The sequence below is a fragment of the Bos javanicus genome, chromosome 13 (assembly GCF_032452875.1).
Source record: "Bos javanicus breed banteng chromosome 13, ARS-OSU_banteng_1.0, whole genome shotgun sequence".
NCBI classification, from domain to species: domain Eukaryota; kingdom Metazoa; phylum Chordata; class Mammalia; order Artiodactyla; family Bovidae; genus Bos; species Bos javanicus.
The window spans coordinates 41514452-41538120 of NC_083880.1; the positions used below are offsets into that span (position 1 = coordinate 41514452).

The following is a 23669-nucleotide window of genomic DNA, read 5'->3' on the forward strand; positions in this document are numbered from 1 at the left end:
TTTCCCCTTCAGCATACTTCTCTACAATGTATGCAGAGCATTGCATGTATCCATATTTTCCTCCTTTTTATTGCTGTGTAGTCTGTCATGGTACAAATGTACCTTCTTTTATTTAACACTTCACTTATTGAAGGACATCTGAGTTGGTTTTAGGCTGTTGTAAATGAAACTGCCATAGAAATTTGTGCAGATTTTTGTGAGAGCATGTCTTCATTCCTCTGAGATAGATGTACAGGAATACTATTTCTGAGTCACATGACAATAGCATACTCAGCTTTCAGAGAAACTGCGGAATGGTTTTCCAGAGTGACTGTAGCTTACTATCTTCACACCAGAAATCTAAAAGTGATTCAGGTTCTCTACCCTTGTCATTATTTGGTATCATCACTATTTCACATTGTGGTTTTAATTTGCATTTCTCTAATGACTGCTGATTTCCCTAATCCCTAATTGATTTCCATGTGCTTATTTGCAATCTATGTAACTTCTTCTGTCTTCTGTGAAATGTCTCTTCATGCCCATTTTTAATGGGATTGTTTGTTTTTTTACTGTTGAGAGTTGAGAGTGCTTTACATACTCTATAATACTAGTCCTCTTTGGGCAAGTGGCTTGCAAGTGTTTTCTCCAGGCTATAGTCTTGTATCATCCTTTTAAAGGAAACTTTCACACAGTTTTGAATTCTGGCAAAGTCCTATTTATAAATTTTTTTCTTTTACGGATCATACTTTTGATGTCAAGTCTCAGAAGTCATTGCCTCATGCTAAATCCCTAAGATTTTATCTTATGTTTTCTTCTAAAAGTTTTATGTTTTACATGTACATTTAAGCCCATAATCCATTTTGAGTTAATTTTTCTCTAAGGTTTGAGACTCAGGTCAAGGTTCATATGTTGCCTATGGATGTTCAGTTACTTTAGTATCATTTGTTGAAATGGTTCTCTTTCCTCTATTGGATGACTTTGTAGCTTTGTCCAAACTCTTTGGGGCATATTTCTGTGGGTTCACGTCACATTCTTTATTCTGTTCTATTGATCTTTGTATCTATCCTTCTGCTAATTCCTCAGTGTCTGGATTATTGTAGCTACAAATAAATCTTGACATATGATAAACTGATGTCTCTGTCTTTTTTCAAAGTCATTTAAACTATTTCAACTGCTTTGCCTTTTCATATACATTTTAAAATAATCTTGCTTATAGATATAAAAATCCTTACTGAAATTTTGGTAAGAATTTCATTAAACCTCTAAGTGAATTTGGGGAGAATTAATATTTTCACCATTTTTGGTCTTCTAATTCATGAACACAATATGTATTCTCCATTTATTTATATCTTATTGGCTTTTCAAATCAGTATTATGCAGTTGCCAACATAGGAGTCCTGTATATATTTTGTTAGATTTATGTCTAAGAATTTCTCTATTTTTGGATAATTATGAGTGGTATTATATTTTAATTTTGGTATTCAGATGTTCATTGCTGTTATATAGAAATACAATTAACTTTTCTGCATTTATCTTCATCCTGCAACTTGCTGAATTGACTTGTAAGTTCTAGGAGAATTTCTGTAAATTCCTTGGGATTTTCTATGTACCAATAGATAAATCATGTTGTCTGCGAGACAGTTTTATTTCTTCCTTTCTGATCCATATGCCTTTTGTTTACTTTTCTTGACTTATTGCACATGCTAGAAGTTTCAGCACTAGGTTGAATAAGAGCAGTTAAAGTGAGCATTCTTATCTTATTCTCAATCTTAGGGGAAGGTTTTCAGTTTTAATATTAAGTATAGTGATTGGAGAAGGCAATGGCATCCCACTCCAGTACTTTTGCCTGGAAAATCCCATGGATGGAGGAGCCTGGTAGGCTGCAGTCCACGGGGTCGCTAAGAGTCGGACACGACTGAGTGACTTCCCTTTTGCTTTTCACTTTCATGCATTGGAGAAGGAAATGGCAACCCACTCCAGTGTTCTTGCCTGGAGAGTCCCAGGGACGGGGGAGCCTGGTGGGCTGCCATCTCTGGGGTCATACAGAGTCGGACACGACTGAAGTGACTTAGCAGTATAATGATAGGTATAGATTTCTGTAAATGGTCTTTATCAAGCTGAAGACATGCTATCTATGCCTATTTTTACATGAATGAGTACTAAATTTTGTTAAGAACATTTTCTGTGTATATTTATATGATTATGTGATTTTTCTTCAATGACCTGCTATTCTGGTAAATTACATTGATTTTCAAACCTTGAACCAGCCTTGCATTTCTAGAATAAATCCCATTTGTTTATGGTGTACAATTCTTTCTGTGTTTCACTATATCCTATTTGCTAATATTTTGTTAAGAATTTTTGGTCTATATTCATTAAGGATACTGGCTTGTAGTTTTCTTTCTGAAATGTCTTTGTCTGGTTTTGGTATCATAAAATGAATAAGGGAATATGTTTCTTCTCTTCTGTTTTCCAGATGAGATTAAGTAGAATTGATATTAATTTTTCTTTATATATTTGGTAGCATTCTCCAGTGAAACTATCTTGGACTGGAGACTTTTTTGAATAGGAGAGTTATTAAATTACAAATTCAATTTCCTTCATAGTTATAGGGCTTTTCAAATTATTTTACATTGAATGAATTGTGATAGTTTGTGTTTTTCAAGAAATTTGTTCATTTTGTTTAATCTGTCAAATTCATGTATTGTTTTTAGCATTTCCTTATTGTTCTTTTGTTGCCTGCATGATCTATAGTGATATTGCCTGTTTCATTCCTGATATTAGTGATTTATGTTCTTTTTCCTTTATCAGTATTGCTAGAATTTATCAGTTTTATTAATCTTTTCAAAGAACACACTTTTTTCATTGGTTTTCTCTATTTTCTGCTTTCAATTTCATTGATTTATCTTCATTATGTCTTTCTTTTGTTTGCACTGAATTTATTTTCTCTAAGTCCTTGAGGTAAAAGCTTATTTCATTGATTTGAGACTAACTCTTTTCTAATGCGCATACTAGTGCTATAAATTTCCCTCTCAGAACTGCATTAGCTGTGTACCATGCATATTGATATGTTGTATTTCCTTTTTTATTCAATTCACTCTTTATGACTTGAGAATTCTTCTTTCAATAAATTTCTGTTTGTATGAAAGTGAAAGTGAAGTCGCTCAGTTGTGTCTGACTCTTTAGTGATCCCATAGACTGTAGTCTGCCAGGCTCCTCCGGCCATGGGACTATCCAGGCAAGAACACTGGAGTGGGTTGACATTTCCTTCTCCATAGGATCTTCCCAACCCAGGGGTTGAATCTAGGTCTCTTGCATTGCAGGCAGACTCTTTGCCATCTGAACTACCAGGAAATCCCTCTGTTTGTAGAAGATATCAATTTTTATACAATTTTTGAGATTTGTTTTGTGGCACAGAATGTTGTTAAAATTAGCATATGTCTCATGAAAGCTGAAAATAATGTGTATCCTGCTGTTACTTGGTAGAGGGTTCTCTAAAGGTTGAAGATGTCCCATGGATTGATAGTGCTGTTCAGTCTCTCTTTTCTTCTTGATCAGTCTAGCTGAAGGTTTGTTGATCATTACATAGCACCAACTTTGGATTTTGTTTCTTTCCTCTACTGTTTCTCTATTTCATTTATCTCCACTGTAACAATAATAGCTGTCTTCTTTCTGATTGCTTTTGACCTAGTTTCCTATCCTGTAAGTTACTGATTTGAGATCTTTCTCCTTTTATAATATAGAAAAACACTGACAATTTTCAATTTTTACAAATATTTTAAGGGGAAAAAAAGGGATTATGTACAGATAGATTTCAGCCTTTGACCAGAGATTTCATATCTCCCTTATAGCCTGGTTTCTCTAAATATGCTGGTCAAGAGTTCATTTTAACTGCTGAAGTAAGAAATAAATCATGTCCCTGCTTTTTAAAATGAATTATAAGTTTGAATAAAATTAGAGCAGTGAGAAGGGAAAGTTCCATTTCTGTTGAACACTCTTGAATTTGGCCCTCTGAACGTGGCCTCCCTCAAGGAGGGAAATTTTCCTGAGTGTAGGTGCCATCCCACCCAGTCTAGGATTTCTGTTCTGTTCCACATCGCCCATGTTTCTCTTGTCCTTTTCTTCCCTTACTGGTCCTCCGTCATTTACTTGTTCACAGGAACATTCATTCATTCCTAAGTTCACTCACTTATTCACTGAACCAAACTTACAAAGTGCCTCTGCGAGCAGGTCCTGGGGATTGAGGACACATGAAACAACCTGAATCTTGACCTTGAGAAGCTCACAGTCCATGAGGGTCCCACATGTTCCCTTGTCAGGAACCACCCCAGGAGCAGAAACATCCCACTCTTGACAGTCTACTTATTCCTCAGCCACAGGTTCATACGCTTAAGGTTGCTGGACTACAGGACATAACAATAAGGGTCTTTTATTTATTTTATATATATATATATATATATAATTTATTTTTCTTGCCACACCATGCAGCATGGGGAACTTCTGCAACCAGGGGTTGAATCCTTACCCTCCACAGTGGAAGCATGGAATCTTAGTCACTGAACTAAGAGGGAAGTCCTAAGAGTCATTTATTTAAAAAAAAAAAAAAGAACCAAAGGATGTCTATTGAAGTGAATATAGAATTCTTCAGAACAGTCACTTGGAAAGGCTAAACTCTGTCGGTGTTTACAATGGTTTAGGAATTTGTAGCACACCCATCAGTACCTTGGCTCTCTCCCAGGGGTCACCTGCCAAAGGATCTAAGCATGCAGGAGGCTTCACCCTTCCTCTACCTGAAGGAATTCTCTGGTGCACTTGGGGCAGGCTGGACACGTGGAGGTGCCAACACCGTAGAAGCTGCCACTAGCTGAACAGAGCAGGGCAGGGTGGGTCTACACCCAGCTTCTCCCCCTTGGAAGGAGAAGGGGGAGGCATGTTCTACACAATCTCAGGAACTCTCCAGTTGATCTGAACCCTAAATTTGCAAATATTTGAAAACACAACTGCTTTGTATTTTAGAATATTTATATATTTATCCATGCCTATATTATGAACTAGAAGGATATCCTGGTGAGCCCTCAGGGAATGGGTCACTGAGGTGGCAGGAAGAATAACTTTATCTTTCCGGGGCAACTTGATTGTCTGGATTTCACTCTCAGTTCTGCAACTAGCTGTGTGATCTTGAACAAATTATTTAGTTTCTCTGTAAAGTGGGGATAATGACAGAACATACTGTAGGGTTTATTGGGAGCAAACACATGACAAGTGCTTAAAATAGTGTTTGAGACACAGTAGCGCATTCTAGAGGTGTTGTCATTATTATCATTGTTCCTATGCCTTTTTTTTTGTCATTTTGAAATTTGTGCCATATTTATGTATGAAATTTTTCAAAAAGATATGTAACTTGAAAACTTCAGTAGACATCAAAGTAGTTTTCTGACAAAAATCAATCAGAAATTTTTGTTTGCATTTGATCTGTGCATGCTAGAGGAAACCTTATCTGTATCTTTAACTCCATAAAGAATTTAAAAATGCAATGATCATTAAATAACATAAAGAGAGGAAAAGCCTTTGGGAATAGGCCAATAGCTGGTTTTTCCATTCGGCTCCCATAAGAATCTGCCTCTGTGCCAGTTTTACAAAGTGCTCCTTATAGTCATTTATTTCTGGTTTGACAACTGGAGGGTTTTTGTTTGACTATGATTCCTGGGTCCTGAGTAATTCAGGCAACGGTGATATCAACTGCGTGCAAGCCTTTGCAAGGGAAAACCAATTATTTATCAGCTGAAAAAAAGGTGAATCATTTCCTAAAATTGTTTGCTGACTTTGAAACCCACACTGGGTGCTTGCACCGAGTGGGGACCTGCAACCCTATCGTTCTCTGAAAAAAAAAAAAAATCAAGTTTAGGAACAATGGGGAAGTATACAAAATAAACACCACCCTGCCTCCCAACAAACACCACCAACAAATGGCAGTAGCCTGGTGGGGCCATGCGGGGACTATAGGCTGCTCCCATTCATTCCGTGGAAAGTAGCGCCCCACACCCCACCCCACCCCACCCCACACCCTAGCGCGGCAGCTGTGTTTGAGCTGGCATTCACCAACTCCGAACAGCATTCAAGTAGAAAAACCTCACATGGCTTTTTTTTTCCTCCCCTTAACTGGGAATCCGGCAGAGTGCTATATTGAAATATCAAACACTGGTAATCATTTTAGCGGTACTGTTAGTTTGGATAAAATGTCTTTCCTATGGTAGCTAATTGCTTAAATATCTGCAAACTGATATCCTCTTTGTAGACATTTATGCTGTCCTCTTTTTATAACTTTATTTCATTTTCTGTTCATTTCTGATGTTGACTCAAAGGGCCTTTATCACCTCGTGCTGATAATCTGTGCTTTATGGCCGCTAGTGTGATTGCGAGCAGTTGAAGCCGCGTGCAAAAATACACACATATAAATATTTGAACAGGAAAAAGAAAGTCTGATGTAGGCCAAGGAAGAAATGCATGCATTTCAACAAATAATGCCACTAGAGGGAACTTGACTCTAAACCAGGACCAGGCAAGGTCACCCTGTCCTTGTACCACCTGTCCAGTGGTTATAAGTGCCAGGGTCGATTCCAAAGAGCCGGGTCACTCCAGGTCCCGCAACCCAGGGTGCCCAGCCAGGGGCCACGCTGGCAGCCCTAGGACATCACTGTGGTGCCCTCTCTTGGGTCAGGATCACTCACGTCATTCCCTCTGCACAGAGCAAGTTCACTCTTACAGGGAGTTAAAGACCTGGGAGGTTGGAACGAGTTTCTCGGGCCGTGCATCTGGCGCCAAACCTTACGGGGGTTCAAAGGACGTGTTGCAGTGTGGCTGCCTTGCCCATTTTTGCGAGGGGAACTTCCCTGGTTTTTCATGCCTCTGAGCTGAAAATGAGTGCAAAGTGGCATTCGACTTGGAGAGGAAGAGCACCCAGGAAGCAAACGTGCAAGCAAACAGAGCAGCTCGCTGGGCAGCATAGCTGCCGCTGGCCGCCGTTGTCCCTGACAGCCGGGCGACACGCCACCACCTGTGTTTGCACACCAGCTTTCCCCGATCTGCGAGAAAATGGCCCGGCCGGTCACATGGCGGCCAGATCGGCCGGCACCATGGGAATACAAAAGCGGAGCTTTTAGCAGAGTTAATCATTAATGCGCCTCTCTTTGTCCAGCCCGGAGTGCTGACAGCGCTTTGATAGCCGTGTTTGCCATGGGGGAGGCTGGGTCGCAGTCAGGTACTAAAGAGCCCAGCTCCCCTTGCAGTGCCCGCAGGCTTGAGACCAACCTGCACGCTGCCCTCCACCCCAACCCCCCAGTGCACCCCTTGGGCTGGTTCCTGGACACCCACCTCGAGGCCCATGGGAGCCCCAGGGTTGGGAGAGGCATGATTAGAAAAGACCATGATCCTCCCCACCCCACAAGTCATCTCTCCCCGCAACCAGAAAAACACACACGCATAAAACTAAACTGAGGATGTTTTTCGTTTGCTTTAATGTGGGTCAGGGGTGGCCTATTTTGGTATAACAGCAAGGGGCAAGATAGTCCCAAAACTTAGCTTAGAGACTCACCTGTATAAGTGTATTCTGGTATTTCCGTCACAGCAACTAAAATACAAGTGTCCTTGACAATTTTTTTTAAATGGAAAATCCCATCTTAACAACTGTGAAAGAAAGTAGCTTGTATGCCAAAGGACTGGACTGGAGTTAGGGTAAATGCAAACCAGGTTAAGATCCCCTGGCTACCTGCTTTTTTCTGACTCTGTGAGGCTGCCCCTTCCCAGGTATAGAAATATCCAAACCTCCCCAGATTCCTGCTTTTGCCTTCAGCTTGCCGAGAATGTCCTTTGGATTCATGCAGTCAAGTCACTTTGCCAACCCCCTTGAAAACATGATATAAACCATGAATGTCCCATTGTCCCTTAGGAACAATTGAAAACAAGCAAATCAAAAGTCCATCTTTGAAGTCTGGCTTACAAAGGAGCAGAAATTTTTAAGGTTGGGGCCATTGAAAAGCAGAACTTTTTTCAAGGAATTTGAGCACATGAAAATCTTGCTGATGGCAATTGATCGCACATGAAAACATGCTCAGTGAAGAAATTAACCTCAAAAAGTGGTCCTCCTGTGTGTGTTTGTGTCTCCTTTGGGAAGAGTCAAAATACCTTTAAAGATTTTATCCAATTGATCTTTACAACATCTAGGGCATACTGGAGAATGACAAGTTTTATTGCCATCTTTTTTTTTTTTTTTTAATAGATGAGGAAGTGAAAGTCGACTGGCTTTTGCTTCGTCACCTTGGAACTGTAACTACAGATGAATGATTGGGATGATTCAAATCCCAGAAGGATTAGATTGTGCAACCCATGTCTTAGGATAGACTAAGTCCTTGTTTTTGTTGTTGTTTATTTGTTTGTTTGTTTTGCTTTTGCACTTTGCACTCTGCATTTTCAGCCTGGCTTTACTCAAGGAAATTGTTTAACCCTGCTCAAGCTTCTTGGTCACCTACTATGTACTACAAAGTTCTTGGCTCTGGAGGTAATACAAGTGGAGACAATATGGTTCCAGCTGTGAAGAACCAACTCAGGAGGAGAGTCACACAGCACAAATAAATCCAGCACCAGAGAAAAAGTGGGCAGCACTTAACTGCCGCAGGATGAAACGCCCAAGTCCTGACATAGTGGAGTTTTGCCCCAGATCTGAGAACCCTCTACAGCGTGGAAAAGCAGGTGATTTCAGAACATGTGGATGTTAGAATGTGGAGAGCATCCAATTCAAATAGTGTTATCAGTTTTAACATAATGAGCAGGGACTGTGGTATTATTTAATCAGCCTTCCCTTTTTAAAATGCTCTTTGTCCAGCGAACACAACCAAGCTTCACATCCTACCTTGATCATTTCATCCCAGGCTCATCAGCCACCGTTTTGTGGGTAAAGTTAGAGTTGATGTTATTATAAAAATCCATCTTTTTTCTTCTACTATATACATGTGTGCATTCTAAGTTGCTTCAGTTGTGTCTGACTCTTTGTGACCCCATGGACTGTAACCTGCCAGGCTCCTCTGTCCATTGAATTCTCCAAGCAAAAATATTGGTGTGGGTTGCTGTGCTCTGCTCCAGAGATCTCCCCGACCCAGGGATTGAACCCACGTCTCCTGCATTCCAGGCAGATTCTTTACCGCTGAGGCACAGGAGAAGCCCCTACTATATACAGTTGGTCTAGAATATAAACTTTGGTTTTGCAAGAGGCAAAGCTGTTATCTAGGCATGCATTCATTCAAATATATTTCAATGCATGCAAGGGGCATAAGAGAAAAATATGGTGTTATTTTAGAGGCTTAAGATGTTATCAGAAATTAAATGGTCATTTGGGGAAGATGGTGGAGGTCAAATGATGCCTTGATGTTGATATATTGATATTAACTGACACTGACATTTTCCTGTCATTGCTGAAGTGGATTCAATCCAGAGAGAAAGATGGATCTGTAGTGTGTGTTGTTTTATCTCCTGTGGGGGTGGAGACAGAAATCTTAGTTCACCCTAAATGCGATGCAAGAGTACAGATAGTGTATTTGGAATGTGATTCCAGGAAACGGTGAGAAAAGAAGTGAAAGATAAGGGAGCATGTGTTAGTGGTCAGGCCACCACCGTGAAGCCTGCATCTTAACCAAGAGGGTACGTGGTTATCTGCCCACCAACTCCTGCCTTCCATTGAATCCTGGGGGTACAAACAATCTCTGAGAGGCCAAGGGATGAGAGGCAGGAGTCTACAGCCAGGACAGACTTCGCTGAAGCTGAAGTAGAGAGAAGAGAAGGGAGGCTGACACTTGGAGCTGACTGAGGTCAACGCAGCTTATCAGCAGAACCCTAGGCATGAACACCATTAAACGTGGGGTAGACAGATGCCACTTCTTAGAGCAGCTGCAGTTCTCTATGGTGCCTTTTGTTTGTTATGCAAGCATACTTGAGTAGGGAGAGAGAGTCTCCCAAAGACCCAGATGTCCAGTCTTACAAGTCTTATCACTGAAATTCACTCAGTTGTGTCCAAGCTTTTGTGATCCCGTGGACTGTAGCCTGCCAGGCTCCTCTGTCCATGGCATTCTCTAGACTGGAGAAATAACACTGGAGTGGGCAGCCATTCCTGACCCAGGGATTGAACCCATGTCTCCTGCGACTCCTGCATCATAGGCAGATTCTTTACCATTTAAGCCCCCAGGAAAGCCATGGTCAGCTCTGGGAGGGTCCACTGCCAAGGGTTTGCATGTGTCCATGTGGGTGGTGTGCTTCTCCAGTAGAGTGATTTGCCCAGAATTTGGGGAGCTCTCCTGGCTTGGCTGCGCTGTTTTGGAATGAAGATTCAGGAAGTGGAGTAAACGCATTTATTTATTTGTGTTTGTAGCATGTTTAGAGTCCTGATGCTTCTCTTTGCAAGGTCACTTTTCTATGCTCTGCTCAGTGAATCCAAGCCCCTTGCAGCAACTCAAGCCTGCTCCCTGTTCTGCCCAACAGAGTTGGGGGATTTTGGGGTCATCATGGGGAGAGGTTGGTGCAGCCAGGAGGGCTGAGTGTGTGAGGTAGAGTCTCAGAGCGTGGTCCCTGCACAGGCAGCAGCAGCAGCATCGCCTAAGACTTCTCAGGAATACAGGTTCCCAAAGTCCACCCAAGACCTACTCACTCAGAAACTCTTGCAGGGGCCCAGGCATCTGCGTCTCAGCCCACCCACCAGGAGACCCTGAGAGTAAGAGAAGAACCATAGGTGGGGCTGCTCTGGGGGCTCCACTTTGATGACTTCAGTTCCTCCTCCCACCCCCACTATTCTCAGTTTTATATACTCTTCCCTGTGTATTCCTGTTTTCAGTGATATTCAAAGTTACAATTGTTCAATCACTCAGTCGTATCTGACTCTTTATGATCCCCACGGACTGCAGCACGCCATGTTTCCTCATCCTTCACTATCTCCTGGCGTTTGCTCAAACTCATGTCCATTGAGTCGGTGATACCACCCAACCATCTCACCTTCTATTGTCCCCTTTTCCTCCTGCCTTCAATCTGTCCCAGAATCAGAGTCTTTGCCAATAAGTTGGCTCTTCTCATCAGGTGGCCAAAGGATTGGAGTTTCTGCATCAATATCACATTACTAACAGCTTTGCAGAATGAGAAATTATCCTGGTCCTATACACATTCCCATTAAAAACTGAGTGAATCAAAACCCACGGGAAACATGAAATCCTAGGAAACAGGTGTTTGGGTTGCCCCACATCAGAATCTAACAGCCTGAAGGTGTTTGAAAGGCTGGCAGTCTGTTCCAGGAGAATATTTTCTTCCCTGTGTCCTCTCTGGACTGATCTTGAGCACAAGAGAAGGAAAGTAAAAAAAAAGTCCTTCTGCTCCTGGAGCAGCGTGGAATTAAGCAGATTCAGGTGTGTAATTAGGGCAGTGAGGAGGGAGACGAGGTCAAGACTGCAGCACTGCCCCCCCCTTCTACCCCCAAGATCGCACTCTCTGCAAGTTGGGGGGGAACCTGCATTTTCCTGCCCCCACCCCCAAGTCTGTGTACCTTTGGGATGTACTTATCTTACACTGGGTTTTGGAAAGCCATCCTGAATACACAGTGGCCTCGAAAGGCAAACCGATGTATCTCCCTGTGCTCCAGGTCAGCTGAAGACCCCTTATCTATCCCAAAGCCTGGCCCCTTGCAACCACTGAAAGGAACAATGTCAGTCTGCAGGGAGACCTCTTCTGATGGGATTGTCAGGGATAAATTTGGCTACAAAGACATCGCAGGTTGGGTTCCTTGGGAAGCAGACACTGAGCTGAAAACTAGCAGGATGTTTATTAGGGAGCGAGCGCCACACTTGGGCAAAGAGATCACCTCAAAACCTTAGCTGTCCCCAAGGGTAGGCCTTACAGATAGTTCCTACTGGGTACAAGGAGTGGCCTGCCCCTCCATGCTGAGACACTGAGTGGGAGATGCTTGGGCAGGGACACAAGCTGCAGATAAGGTCTGCCCTGGAAGGACTCCCTGTGATGCCTCCCCTGATCTAGCACAGTGGAGTCTGCCTTGTCTGTGGACTTAAGTATGGACCCCCATAGCAGAGGGACCTGGCAGCGTTCAGATCTCCACTCATGATTTTGGAAAATCATCTGATATTTTATTCTTATTGCCAAAAAAAAAAAAAAAATCAGCTAAGCCTTCCCTGGTGGCTCAGTGATAAAGAATCTAACCTGCCTGCCAATGCAGGAAACACAAGTTCAATCCCTGGTCTAGGAAGATCCCACATGCAGTGGAGCAACTAAGCCAGTGGACTGCAAATATTATGCCCATGCTCTAGAACCCATGCTCTGAAGAGAAGTCACTGCAATGAGAAGCCCATGCACCGCAAATGGAGTAGCCTCTGCTCTCCCCAACTAGAGAAAAGCCCACGTAGAAATGAAGAGTCAGTATAGCAAAAAACAAATTAATAAAATTATTCAAGAAATCGGGTAACAAGTAAGACTTCATTTTCCCTAATTATTAAAAATAAAAGCACAAAGGAAGCATACTTTTGTGCCTTTTTTTTGCAGGACTTCTTAGGGGCACTCATTTTTTCCCTCAATAGTCAAGTGGAGGATAATTTCTTATTCCTGATCTCACTTCATCCCCAGAGCAATGTTTCAAACACAAAACATACATTTTGAATCATTTCATGCCACAACAAGAATTGAAAGTGTAAACTGTGGTGGGGTTTGGTGGGTGTTTATCAACCATTAGGATGCTTATGTTGTTGTTCAGTCGCTAAGTTGTGTCTGGCTGTTTGCAACCCCAAGGACTACAGCATGCCAAGCCCCTCTGTCCCTCACCATCTCCCAGAGTTTGCCCAAGTTCCTGTCCATTGAATCAGTGATCCCATTCAGCCACCTCATCTTCTGTCATCTCCTTCTCCTCCTGCCTTCAATTTTCCCCATAATCAGGGTCTTTTCCAATGAGCTGGCTCTTCACATCAGGTGGCCAAAATATTGGAACTTCATCTTCAGTGTCAGTCCTTCTGATGAATATTCAGCGTTGATTTCCTTTAGGATTGGTTTGATCTCCTTGCTATCCAAGGGACTCTCAAGTCTTCTCCAGAGTCTTCTCTTAGGAACATTAAGATAAACCTAAAACCACTAACCTGTTCATAACAGCAGACTGGGATAGCCTATGTTGTCCACCAGCAAATGAAGCAATAAACATGGTAAATCTAAGCCATGGGATACTATACAGCAATGAGGAAGAAGGGACCGTTGACACATGTAGGAATATGAATGACCCACAGACATTAAACTGCATGAAAGAAATCTGGCTTGAAAGACTACATATTGTGTGATTCCAACTACATAAAGTTCTAAAGCAGAAAAAAACTAAGCTCTGGTCAAAACTTAATAGTGATGGCCTTGGGGAATGAGGCACAACAAGGTAGACTGGGATGAGGCAGGAGAGAACTCTCTGGGTTGCTAGAACTGTTCCATCTTGTCAGGGACTTGGCTCACACAGATGTCTGCATTTAGCCAAATTCAGCGTATGGTAAATGCAAGGTTAGTGCCTCCCACCACAGGTTAAACTTTTATCTTAAAAAACTTCAAAAGAATAGTGAACTCTCGTCACAATAAAATGCGTGCTAATGTGTATAGGGGTGAAATGTATGGATGTGTACAACTTACTTTGAAATGCATCAAGAACAATGGTGGGTAAGGAGGGCATGTAGGAGGAGAAAAGGGAAAGTCAATGGTTGTGGGATCTGGGTGGTGGGCATGTGGGTATTCACAGAAAAGCTCATTCCAACTCTTTGCATTTGAATTTTTTTTTTTTCTTGGCTACATAGGGTGGCACATGGGATCTTAGTTCCCTGACGAGGGATCAAACCCATGCTCCCTGCAGTGGAAGCACGGAGCCTTAACCCTTCTTTGCATTTGAAGACATTCATTATATAATCCTAGGGTGGTGGGGGGGAAGTCATTAAAAATAAGTCTACACCTCTGCTATACAGATGGTGATTGCAGCCATGAAATTAAAAGACGCTTATTCCTTAGAAGGGAAGTTATGACCAACCTAGACAGCATATTAAAAAGCAGAGACATTACTTTGTCAACAAAGGTCTGTCTAGTCAAGGCTATGGTTTTTCCAGTGGTCATGTATGGATGTGAGAGTTGGACTATAAAGAAAGCTGAGGGCTGAAGAATTGATGGTTTTGAACTATGGTGTTGGAGAAGACTCTTGAGAGTCCCTTGGACTGCAAGGAGATCCAACCAGTCCATCCTAAAGGAGACCAGTCCTGGGTGTTTATTGGAAGGACTGATGTTGAAGCTGAAACTCCAATACTTTGGCCACCTGATACGAAGAGTTGACTCATTTGAAAAGACCCTGATGTTGGGAAAGATTGAGGGCAGGAGGAGAAGAGGATGACAGAGGATGAGATGGTTGAATGGCATCACCAACTCAATGGACATGGGTTTGGGTGGACTCCAGGAGTTGGTGATGGACAGAGAGGCCTGGCGTGCTGCGGTTTATGGGGTCGCAAAGAATCGGACATGACTAAGCGACTGAACTCAACTGATTACTGAACCTACCCACCTGCTTGGTCATCACAATCCCCAAGCCATGATGGAAAAACCCTTTGCTTCTGCATGAGACTCTTGAAGGCTTTTACACGAGTGAGGGGAGAATGTCATGAACACTTCAGAAGTATGTGATTACAGTTATTGCTTGGTGCGGACCAGAACCAAATGATGCATCTGTTTAGAAGATGTTGAGTCACTCCCTCCAGCTAGGTCATTGAGAGCCCAGCATGAACAAGGAGGGTCTTCTGTCATCTCTACACTCGGCCAGAGTGTGTTTTTCCATCTCCAGTGATAAGAACACCTCATGGAGCAAACGCATGGGCTATGTTCTGTGTTTTAGATGAAGATAATTCTTACTTATGAACTGAGTATTCATGCTCTCCTAAAACTCACCAGTTGGTGCCCTAATCCCCAAGATGATGGTATTTAGAAGGAGGATTTTCCTGGTGGTTCAGACAGTAAAGAATCTGCCTGCAATGCGGAAGACCTGGGTTTGATCCCTGGCTTGGGAAGATCCTCTGGCGAAGGGAATGGCTACCCACTCCAGTATTCTGGCCTGGATAATTTCATGGAAGGAGGAGCCTGGTGGGCTACAGTTCATGGGGTCACAAGGAGTCAGGCAAACTGAGCGACTTTCACTTGGGGAAATAATTAGGTTTAGATGAGGTCATGAGGATGGGGTCCCCATGATGGGATTAGTGTCTGTGTAAGAAGAGATGAGAAACCTTGCTTTCTCTCTCTCCTTCTCTCTCTGCTTCTCTCCCACATGAGAATACTGAAAGCCAGGAAGATAGCATTCAGACACAGAACCTGCCAACACCTTGATCTTGCACTTTCGAGCCTCCAGAACTGTGAGAAATACCTGTCTGATGTCCAAACTACCAAGTCTCTGGCATTTTGTTATGGCAGCTCAAGCAAAGACATCATTGCTCTGAAACCTATTGCAAGATTCAGGCTTATTCTATAGACTAGGCTTTAGTAAATGGCCTTAAGATGTCTCGTTGTTTTACCCACAAGGCGTTGGTGGAAACACATGTCCCTAAGTGCATTCACTATGGACAAGGGAGGATCCAGGAGAACAGGGGTGGGAGGCACAAAGTTTCTAGGTCTAGTGTCATGAAGGAGATGCTGTTGGTTGTGGAAACCTCCAAACGCTGCAGCATATGAAGCAGAGCTGCTATTGCCTTAGACATAGGTTTACAAAGGTGAGTAGGGTTGGTGGGTTCACAGTGGAGACCTTTGGAAAGCTTGACAGAGAAGGGTGAAAGGGACATGGACAGTAAAAACCGTTAATATTTACTGGGCTCTTACTGGTGCTAAGAACAACTCTACAAGCTTTACAATTAATTCTTAGAGCTCACAAAAATTCTATGAAGTAGGTGATTATCACCTCCACCAGACAGCCCAGGAGATGGGGACTCACAGAGCTGAATAGGGCTCAGAGTCCCGTAGACAGCACACTGGAGGATGGGAGTCTGCCAGGGGCCAGACCTCCTGGGCTCTCTCATGAGTTCACTGTACAGCTCTGACCCTCAACTTCTCCCATGGTCAGTGGGGCTAATGACAGCTGCCCAAGAGGGGGGCTGGGGGACTCCGTGGAATGGAGTGAAAGCATGAACGTGTTTTGGAAAATGAAAATCTCCCCAAACATCAGAAACTGTGATAGTTGTCCTTCCGATCTCTTCTGCAGAAGAGAGGTCCCTCTTTGATCAGTTGAGGGAGCATCCCAGGCACCAAGTGATGGAAGTTTCTCTATATCAAAGGGGACAAGCAGCCGCCAGGCACACGAGTGGAGTTGAAGCCTCAGATCCTTGCTGGCAAGAGTCATGGTTTTGCAGGCAGGTGGCCTTGGCAGTGAAATGCTGGGAGTTTCTAGAGAACACCTGCCTGCCGGGGAGGCCCCGGCCACTCATCTTCCACAGGGGCCCTCAGCGGCCGGAAGGCCCAGGTGATGCTTGGGAGCCTCATTCATCTTCAGCAAGAGGGCCTGGTGCTGCACTGGCTCATTGATGGGCCTCTCGCCCTCTTGATGGTGGCAGCTGCCTTTCCCATGTGGCCTCTGTCCTCACTTGGAACGTGGGTGGTGAGGAGGGACCCCAAGTTTCCAGGCTGCCTGGGGCCACCTGCTCCATCCTTGTTTGCAGACCTACTTGTTCCCCACCCTGCGGGCCCTCTGCATGCTCAGCAGATGTTTTGCTCATGCTGTTTTCACAGGCAAAGCTTTTTTCTTTCCCTTTTTTAGTATCAAGGACCCAGAAACAGCTGTCCAGTTGACCATGTGTTACTATGGACATAAATTATGAACTATGAACACCTTTCCTCTGCAAATAACTGCTTCATTTAGAGCTGTCCTCAGACGCCATCATCCCCTCCTGGGCGCCCCATCTCTGGCCTCTTCACTTGTCAAAAGTTTCCCCAGGAGGATGCCAGAGAAAGTCAAGCTGAAGATGCATCTTTGGACCAAGTTCTGCAGCCTCCTGCAGCTCAACAGGGACTTGGTGAAGCCCCAGCTCACCCAGCTTGGGGTGGCCTCTGCCTTCCCCACCTCACCATGGCCCTGGTGCCTGGAAGAGTCATTCTTGCCATTGAAGAAACCAGAGGGAAATTTGAGGAAACTTGAATCACCTGAATGTAACCTCTCTGTCCTATATAACAGATATATGTCCTATAACCTCTATACCTACAGCTATCTTTTCTAAGCACCCAAATTCTGCCTGTCTCTATGACCTTGGTGTGAAAGTGTTTCCTCTGTGATCAGAGACGTCAGTAAAGCAAGAGGGCCCAGGATACCCAGACAGGGAAAATTTCAGGGAAGGAGGAGTGTAAAGAGGCCAGGGAGGTGTGTGAAGATGATGTTGAGACGCCCAAAGCCATAGTTTTTACGTCAACTTTGAAATGGCCGCCATTTTTGCCTGCACTGTGGACAAGCTCTGGAGTAGTGACCTGGGCCTTGACCCTCTCTTCTTAGGCTCAGTCAGCCCTGGAGGCTGAGCTATAGGCTTGGACTTGACATCTCATTCAGCCCAAGGAAGCTTTCTTTTTCTCACCGGGATACTGTCATTGGCCTATTTGCAAAGTGCATGAAAAGAAAAATATGGATAAAATCGAGTAATACATTCTCAACACCAGAAAACCAGTTTTAAACCCTGCTGGAAAACTGGAGTGACTCTTCTGTTGCTTAGGGAAGCAGCAGACAGAACGTGACAATTTCTGTCACACTTGGACCTGGTGAAATGGACAGAGCCTTGGACTTTGAATAAGGACCTGTGGGTTTGAGTTCCAGCTTTGTCAGTGGACAGTGTCTTGGGAAAGTTGTAGATCTGTCTCTTTAAGTGCCTCCAAAATAAGAGGTATAATTATGACCAAAACCACTAACACCACCTCTGCATCTTGATTAATCTTCCCAAGTTGGGAGGCAGGTGCTTAGGGTTCAGGTGTGAAAACCAAGGGCACAGAGTGGGGCAAGTGGGGATGGGATACTTAGGGGATCTGACATTCCCAGGGGGTCCTCCTGGAGTCACCGCCCCCCCCCCCCAAGGATCTATTTCTATTGATCTGTCTCACAATAGAAACTACTAGCAGTCAACACACGACACTTGCCTTCCAGCTGTCAGTCTGAACCATAGCCCTCCATGAGCTCCACTCACCAAAGGGGGAGACATGTCATGTCAAGACCCATGGTCTTGGCTTTGCTCCACTGCCTCAGACCAGCAAACCCCCATCTCCATACTAACTTGTTGGTGCCCTTCTCCACGCTCTTGACTTCTCCACTGGCTCCTGTCAGCAAAGGCCCTCTTCTCTGCCTGGGCTCGGTTTACCTGATAATTATCTCCAGAATGCCTTCCCCTACATTGTTCTGGGTTAGAGTTGGCCCAAACGGACATGCGCACAAGGTTAGAGCTGCAGAAGCAAAGCAATGGCCGTCACCAAGGGGTTGGATAAAACAGGCATGACAACAGACAGAACTACCTGACGAGGCTCAGCTTGTCTTGGTTCTGTGCCTTTGTCCAGGGCATCTTCCAGATGCTCAAGCCCTGCTGACCAAGAACCAGATTGGATGTCCAGAGCAGAGGTGACACAGAGAAACATCTTCCCCTAGATCTCTTCTGGAACTCCTCCATCACAATCACTCTTCAGTGATAGGTTGTGCTTGTCTTTTCAGATTGACTGGTTAAAGCATCTCTGATTATCCAAGCTCCCTTCCAAATCTTCACTTCTCCAGCTGCTCCCAGAAGCATGAGAAGTCCAATCTTCTCCTTTAACATCCACTGTAGCCTTGCTTCCTGTCCACACAACATCCCCAAGGCTTCCCAGAACCACAAGACAGGACGAGTAAAGAAAATCATGAGATACCCTGAGTGAAAAAGAAAATTTATTCCACTGCAGCATTTTTATAACAGAAAGCTCTGTCATGAGTGATTCATCACTGCATTTTACAAAATACAGGAATCCCCTCACAAGACCAGCAGACACATTTTTCAGCACCTTACTTTCTGAAACCTTTGGGGTGATCCATCAGAACAAAATAGAACTGAGGGCTAAAGCCTAAATCAGGAACATTCCCAGAAGAGAGTAATGATTCCTGACACCTGCGGGGCTCCATAAATATCCAACGATGTGGCAAAATTCTGAAATGAGAATTACCTAAATTCACTCCTAACATAAAGGGCTGGGAAAAGAGAAGGCCGATGGGAAATGAAGAAAGAGAAATTACAAAATCAAATGAGCCAGAGGACACCTCCCTCTAAGACAAGGAGGCGGGTTGTGAGACGAGACAGTGGACCCTCTTGAAGTGTTCCAGAAGTAATGCCCATGGCCTGGTGGCCAGTGCCCAGCCTGTAGTGGCTATAAAGAGAGTGTGTCAGGTGACAGATGGACTCCAGCACTCCTGGGTGACCTTACCTGGGGCACGGGGTGGGGCCTGAGCTGAGGGGCCTTGAGGAGAAAGATCAGCAAACAGGAAGGAATTAAAATGTCTCCTACCAGCCCTGGAGATAAGCCTTTTATAGGGGCAGGCTGAGCAAGATTTTTTTTTTAAAAAAAGTTTGTCCCAGAAGAACAAAGAAGTCATTCTATTCCTTTGTTACATGGTGGATGGGGGTGGGGCTGAGTGAGGAAATCTACTCAGAGCTTTCAGGAAACTAAGGCAGCCTTTGAAATTTCCATTTTGAATTTAACCATTGACATTTTTATCTGCTAGGTGTGATGCAGGGGACACAAAGAAACCCAAAAAGTGGCTGATGGGACCGGGCTGCAAGCTACCCCACATGACACGTGTGAGCGATGCTGAGGCCAGGTGAGGCTCAAACAGGGCTCTGAACCAGGGAAGGGGGCCCTGGCCTGGGGGTGACACCAGAGGAGGCACAGAAATGAAGAGGGATGTCTTGAGGCAACAAGAGTTTGCCTTCCCCTTCGCATTCAGAAGAGTGAAAGGAGATGAGATGGATTTAGAAGACGGGGGTCACTTGGTGAGAGGCTCACAGGTCCAATGAGGATGGCAGGCTTGGTCCTGGGAATGCGAGGCTCTGGACACCGACCATGGGCATCTTTTATGTGATTAGGCCTGCTTTGGGAGGCCAAATTTCTTCAAATGTAATACCATCACTACTTCATCCTTGAGTTTTTAAAGCATTAAATTGAGATACCTGAAAATCTTGAGGCTCCAAGTGTCATTCCTCTTTGGAACTAGCTAGTTGGTAGAGGTCCAGTCCTCACAAATTGATGGAGCTTCTCTCCCTGTGGGGGTCTGGCAGAGCAGAGGGGCTAGGTGCCCCGGCTACAGAGAGAGGTTGCAGAGGTGAGGCAACACAGGAACGTTGGCCTGAGTCAGGGTCCTGAGGGGCCAGGGATGGTCCAGAACTCAGCTTGGATGAAGAGGGAAGAAATCTGAGTAATCGACAGTATAAAAGCCCACTGCCAGGTCTCCGGAAGCCCAGCTCCCTTGGCCGCTCAGGACAAATGCAAATCATCTTTGCCAAGACAGGAGGGCCTACGGGACAAACTGGCCCTTTTTGCTAACTTCTCACAGAATCACAAACGATAGGAAACAAATGTTTGATATCACCTCCCCACACCCCACATAGCCTGTCGTTTTTAATTAAATAGGGAATTCTAGAAACATCCTGGTGCCTGGGGAGCCTCTTCTGATTGGCTGGTCTGATGTCTAGGAGTCCAGTGTCCTCTTCTTACCTTGTTCATATCGGTGTGTTCACGGTCTATACATGTCTTCTGTGTGCATGTCTACGTGTGTGTGCTCACCCAGTAGAGCAGGGGTCACTTGCATGCTACATTCTAGGCAGAACTAAACCACATCCTTTAAACAGGCTGAAAAATTTCTCATAATTTCCAGTGAGGAGGTTGAACTTGCTCACTGCCCAGGCAACACTTAGTGTTGAATACCCTGGCAATTCTTCTGGGGCTTCTGGTGAGGACACTGACTCCCACTTGCTGGCCAAGATTCCGGATCTGTGGGCTCTGAGCCTGCAGGATGCCTGACCCCACAGTGGCTCATGGGTACTGTAGAGGCCTGGCCACTTATCTACAAGCCATTTGAAAGACTGGTATCTCAGTTAGCCACCAGTCAGAATCCAGACCTTGTCTCATTTCTGTTCTGAACACAGTAGAGCTGCAGCTTGGGAATTCTTAAAGCAGGGATTTGCAGATCACAGGTAGGGCTCAAAGTAACCCCTGGAAAATCTCTGAAATGACCCCAGAAGATAATGCTACATCAAGTCTGGCTATGTATACCCTCTCCTGTCCCTCTGCCAGCGCCAGAAAATAGCTCTTCACAAAGCAGCTGGGAAAGGATGGGCTAAAGTCCAGGATCCATTTGTCCAAAGCTCCTTGATGGTTGGTGAAGCAGCTCCTGCCTGGAGAAACAGGTGGGGATCAGAACCAAGGGAGCAGTAGGCCTGCAGGCCAGCAGCCAAGGCCGGGGGAGATCTCAGCCTAGAGGCGCTGGACTCAGGGAGGCTGAGGACACACAGGGTGGTGCGTCACCTGTTGCTGCCCTACCAGCTGCCCAAGCAGAGCACAGTCACCTCTGCGTCACACTCCCCACCTCTCAAAACCAAACTCCGGCCAGGCCATTGGGCTGGATCTCCAGAGTCTGGGTCGCCCGGTGTCCACATGGGTATCTTTGGCCCCACAGAGGTAACAAGCAGGCTAAGTCACTGCAGTCATGTCCAACCCTTTACAACCCCATAGACTGTAGCCCACCAGGCTCCTCTCTCCATGGGGATTCTCCAGGCAAGAATACTGGAGTCAGTTGCCATTTCCTTCTCCAGGGAATCTTCCCGACCAAGGGATTGAATCCAGGTCTCTTGCATCTCCTGCATTGGCAGGCAGATTCTTTACTACTTGCACCACCTGGGAAACCCAATAAGACTTTTGTTTGAACTGACTGCTTCTCACCCCTAAGAAGCTCAGAAATAAGCTGGGTTTTCAAATTCACTTCTGAAATAAAAGTACACGGTGTACTTTTCTGTAGCAGGCTAACCAAAAATATATAATATCGTAACACAAAATAAAATAATTTTTTCAAGTGGTAAAGGCTAACTGAGATACCAACCTTTCAAATGGCTTGTAGATAAGTGGCCAGGCAGTACCCATACAGTACCCATGAGCCATTGTGGGGTCAGGCACCCTGCAGGCTCAGAGCACATAGATGAGGAATCTTGGCCAACAAGTGGGAGTCAGTGTCCTCACCTGCTTGTCACCTACCTAAGGTCACCCAAACACATTTTGACCTGGATAAAAAAAGTAAAAGAAAAGAAAGGAAAGGAAGACAAGAAAGGAGGAAGGAAGGAAAGCAGAAGAAAGAAAAAAAAAAAGAAATGAAGGAAGTTTGGAGGGAAGGAGTAAAGAAGGAGAGAGAGTCGGAGGGAGGGCGGAAAGGAAGGAAGGAGAAAAAGGATTTTCTCTTTGAACAGGAGGGGAGGTTGCCTGGGACTGACAGAGGGAAATAAGAGGAGGAATTAAAATGGCGCAGTGACTAACAAAGCTGCAGGTGTAAATGGCTGTCTGAGATCCTTGTACATGTCTAGTACCTACAGTCTACTGGCAGCTGCCTGCTTCCCACAGCTTGTGAGAGGCAGCAGAGGGTTGGGACCACAGCCCAGACAAAGTCAGTACACCTGGCCTGTGGGCTGCTCTGTGACTGAGGGTCCTTCGGCCTCCCAGCCCTTTACGTGATGGAAGCGGAAAACACCTAAGGATGAAAAGGTGCCTTTAGGTCAGTAATTCAATGCTCCTGAATTTTGTCCAACCATCAGGCAAGAGAAGCAGGACAGAACCTGCTGTCTGTGTTGCAGGTCAAAGATATGGAACATTACTAAAGTTGCACAGGGTGTTGACAATCAAACGAGACAAGCCCCCAGCTCTCCCCTGTCCTGTTCTCTCCATCATGATGACCAGAAGAAGAAGCTCTAAGTGACAAAGAGCTTGTGGCTGATCAACTTAATGTATGTGGAGGCTGGAGAGCTTGGGAAACTTATGTCAAACAAGCAAAGACTCAAGCCATCATCAGAATAACTTCATATCTGAGAGGCAGGGTTTTCTCCACTCTTTTTGGCTTTTCTGTGACCACCCACGTGGGCTCTGGGTTTCACTGGCAACCTGTCTCCTCAGTTTTTGCTCTGCTCCTGTTTACCTGTTTTATCAAGAAGGGGGGCAATGTGTCTGTTTGTGCTTTGCCGGGCATTAATAAAGATAAGAGAGGCCGTAGCTACCAAACAGAGTTTTCAAAAACCCTCCCTGGTTTCCCTGGCTGCCAGGCTGCATGCACAGACATACAGAGCCACTGATGCAGGAACTATTATCACCATCCGATTATTGTCATTGTAATGCCTATTCAACGGCCCCTTTGTAAGTTCCTAGAGGGCAGGGACCGTGTCTTGGGCTGCTTTTCATGAATTCATGCCTTCCTGCTCCCATTCACTGATTCTACAAACGTTTATTGAGTGCAGACCTCACCATGCCTGCCACAGTGCTGGGGACACAGAGAATATATCATATGCTGGGTGTTCTCAGTGGCACAGCCCTGCCCTGGAAGCCAGCCCTCCTTCTGTCCACCCTCTCAGGAAAGAAGCCCCCCATCAGGC

General features: G+C 44.8%; 1 protein-coding gene across 1 annotated transcript in view; it reads right to left on the bottom strand.

Moving 5' to 3' along the window:
• Window positions 1-18923: 18923 nt before the first annotated feature.
• The window catches only part of FOXA2 (forkhead box A2), a 67562-nt gene continuing 62816 nt past the window's right edge, over window positions 18924-23669 (bottom strand). The window contains exon 6 of the transcript XR_009740308.1: window positions 18924-21437. The gene's annotated coding sequence lies outside the window, so the exon portion shown is untranslated. The remainder of the gene's footprint in view (window positions 21438-23669) is intronic.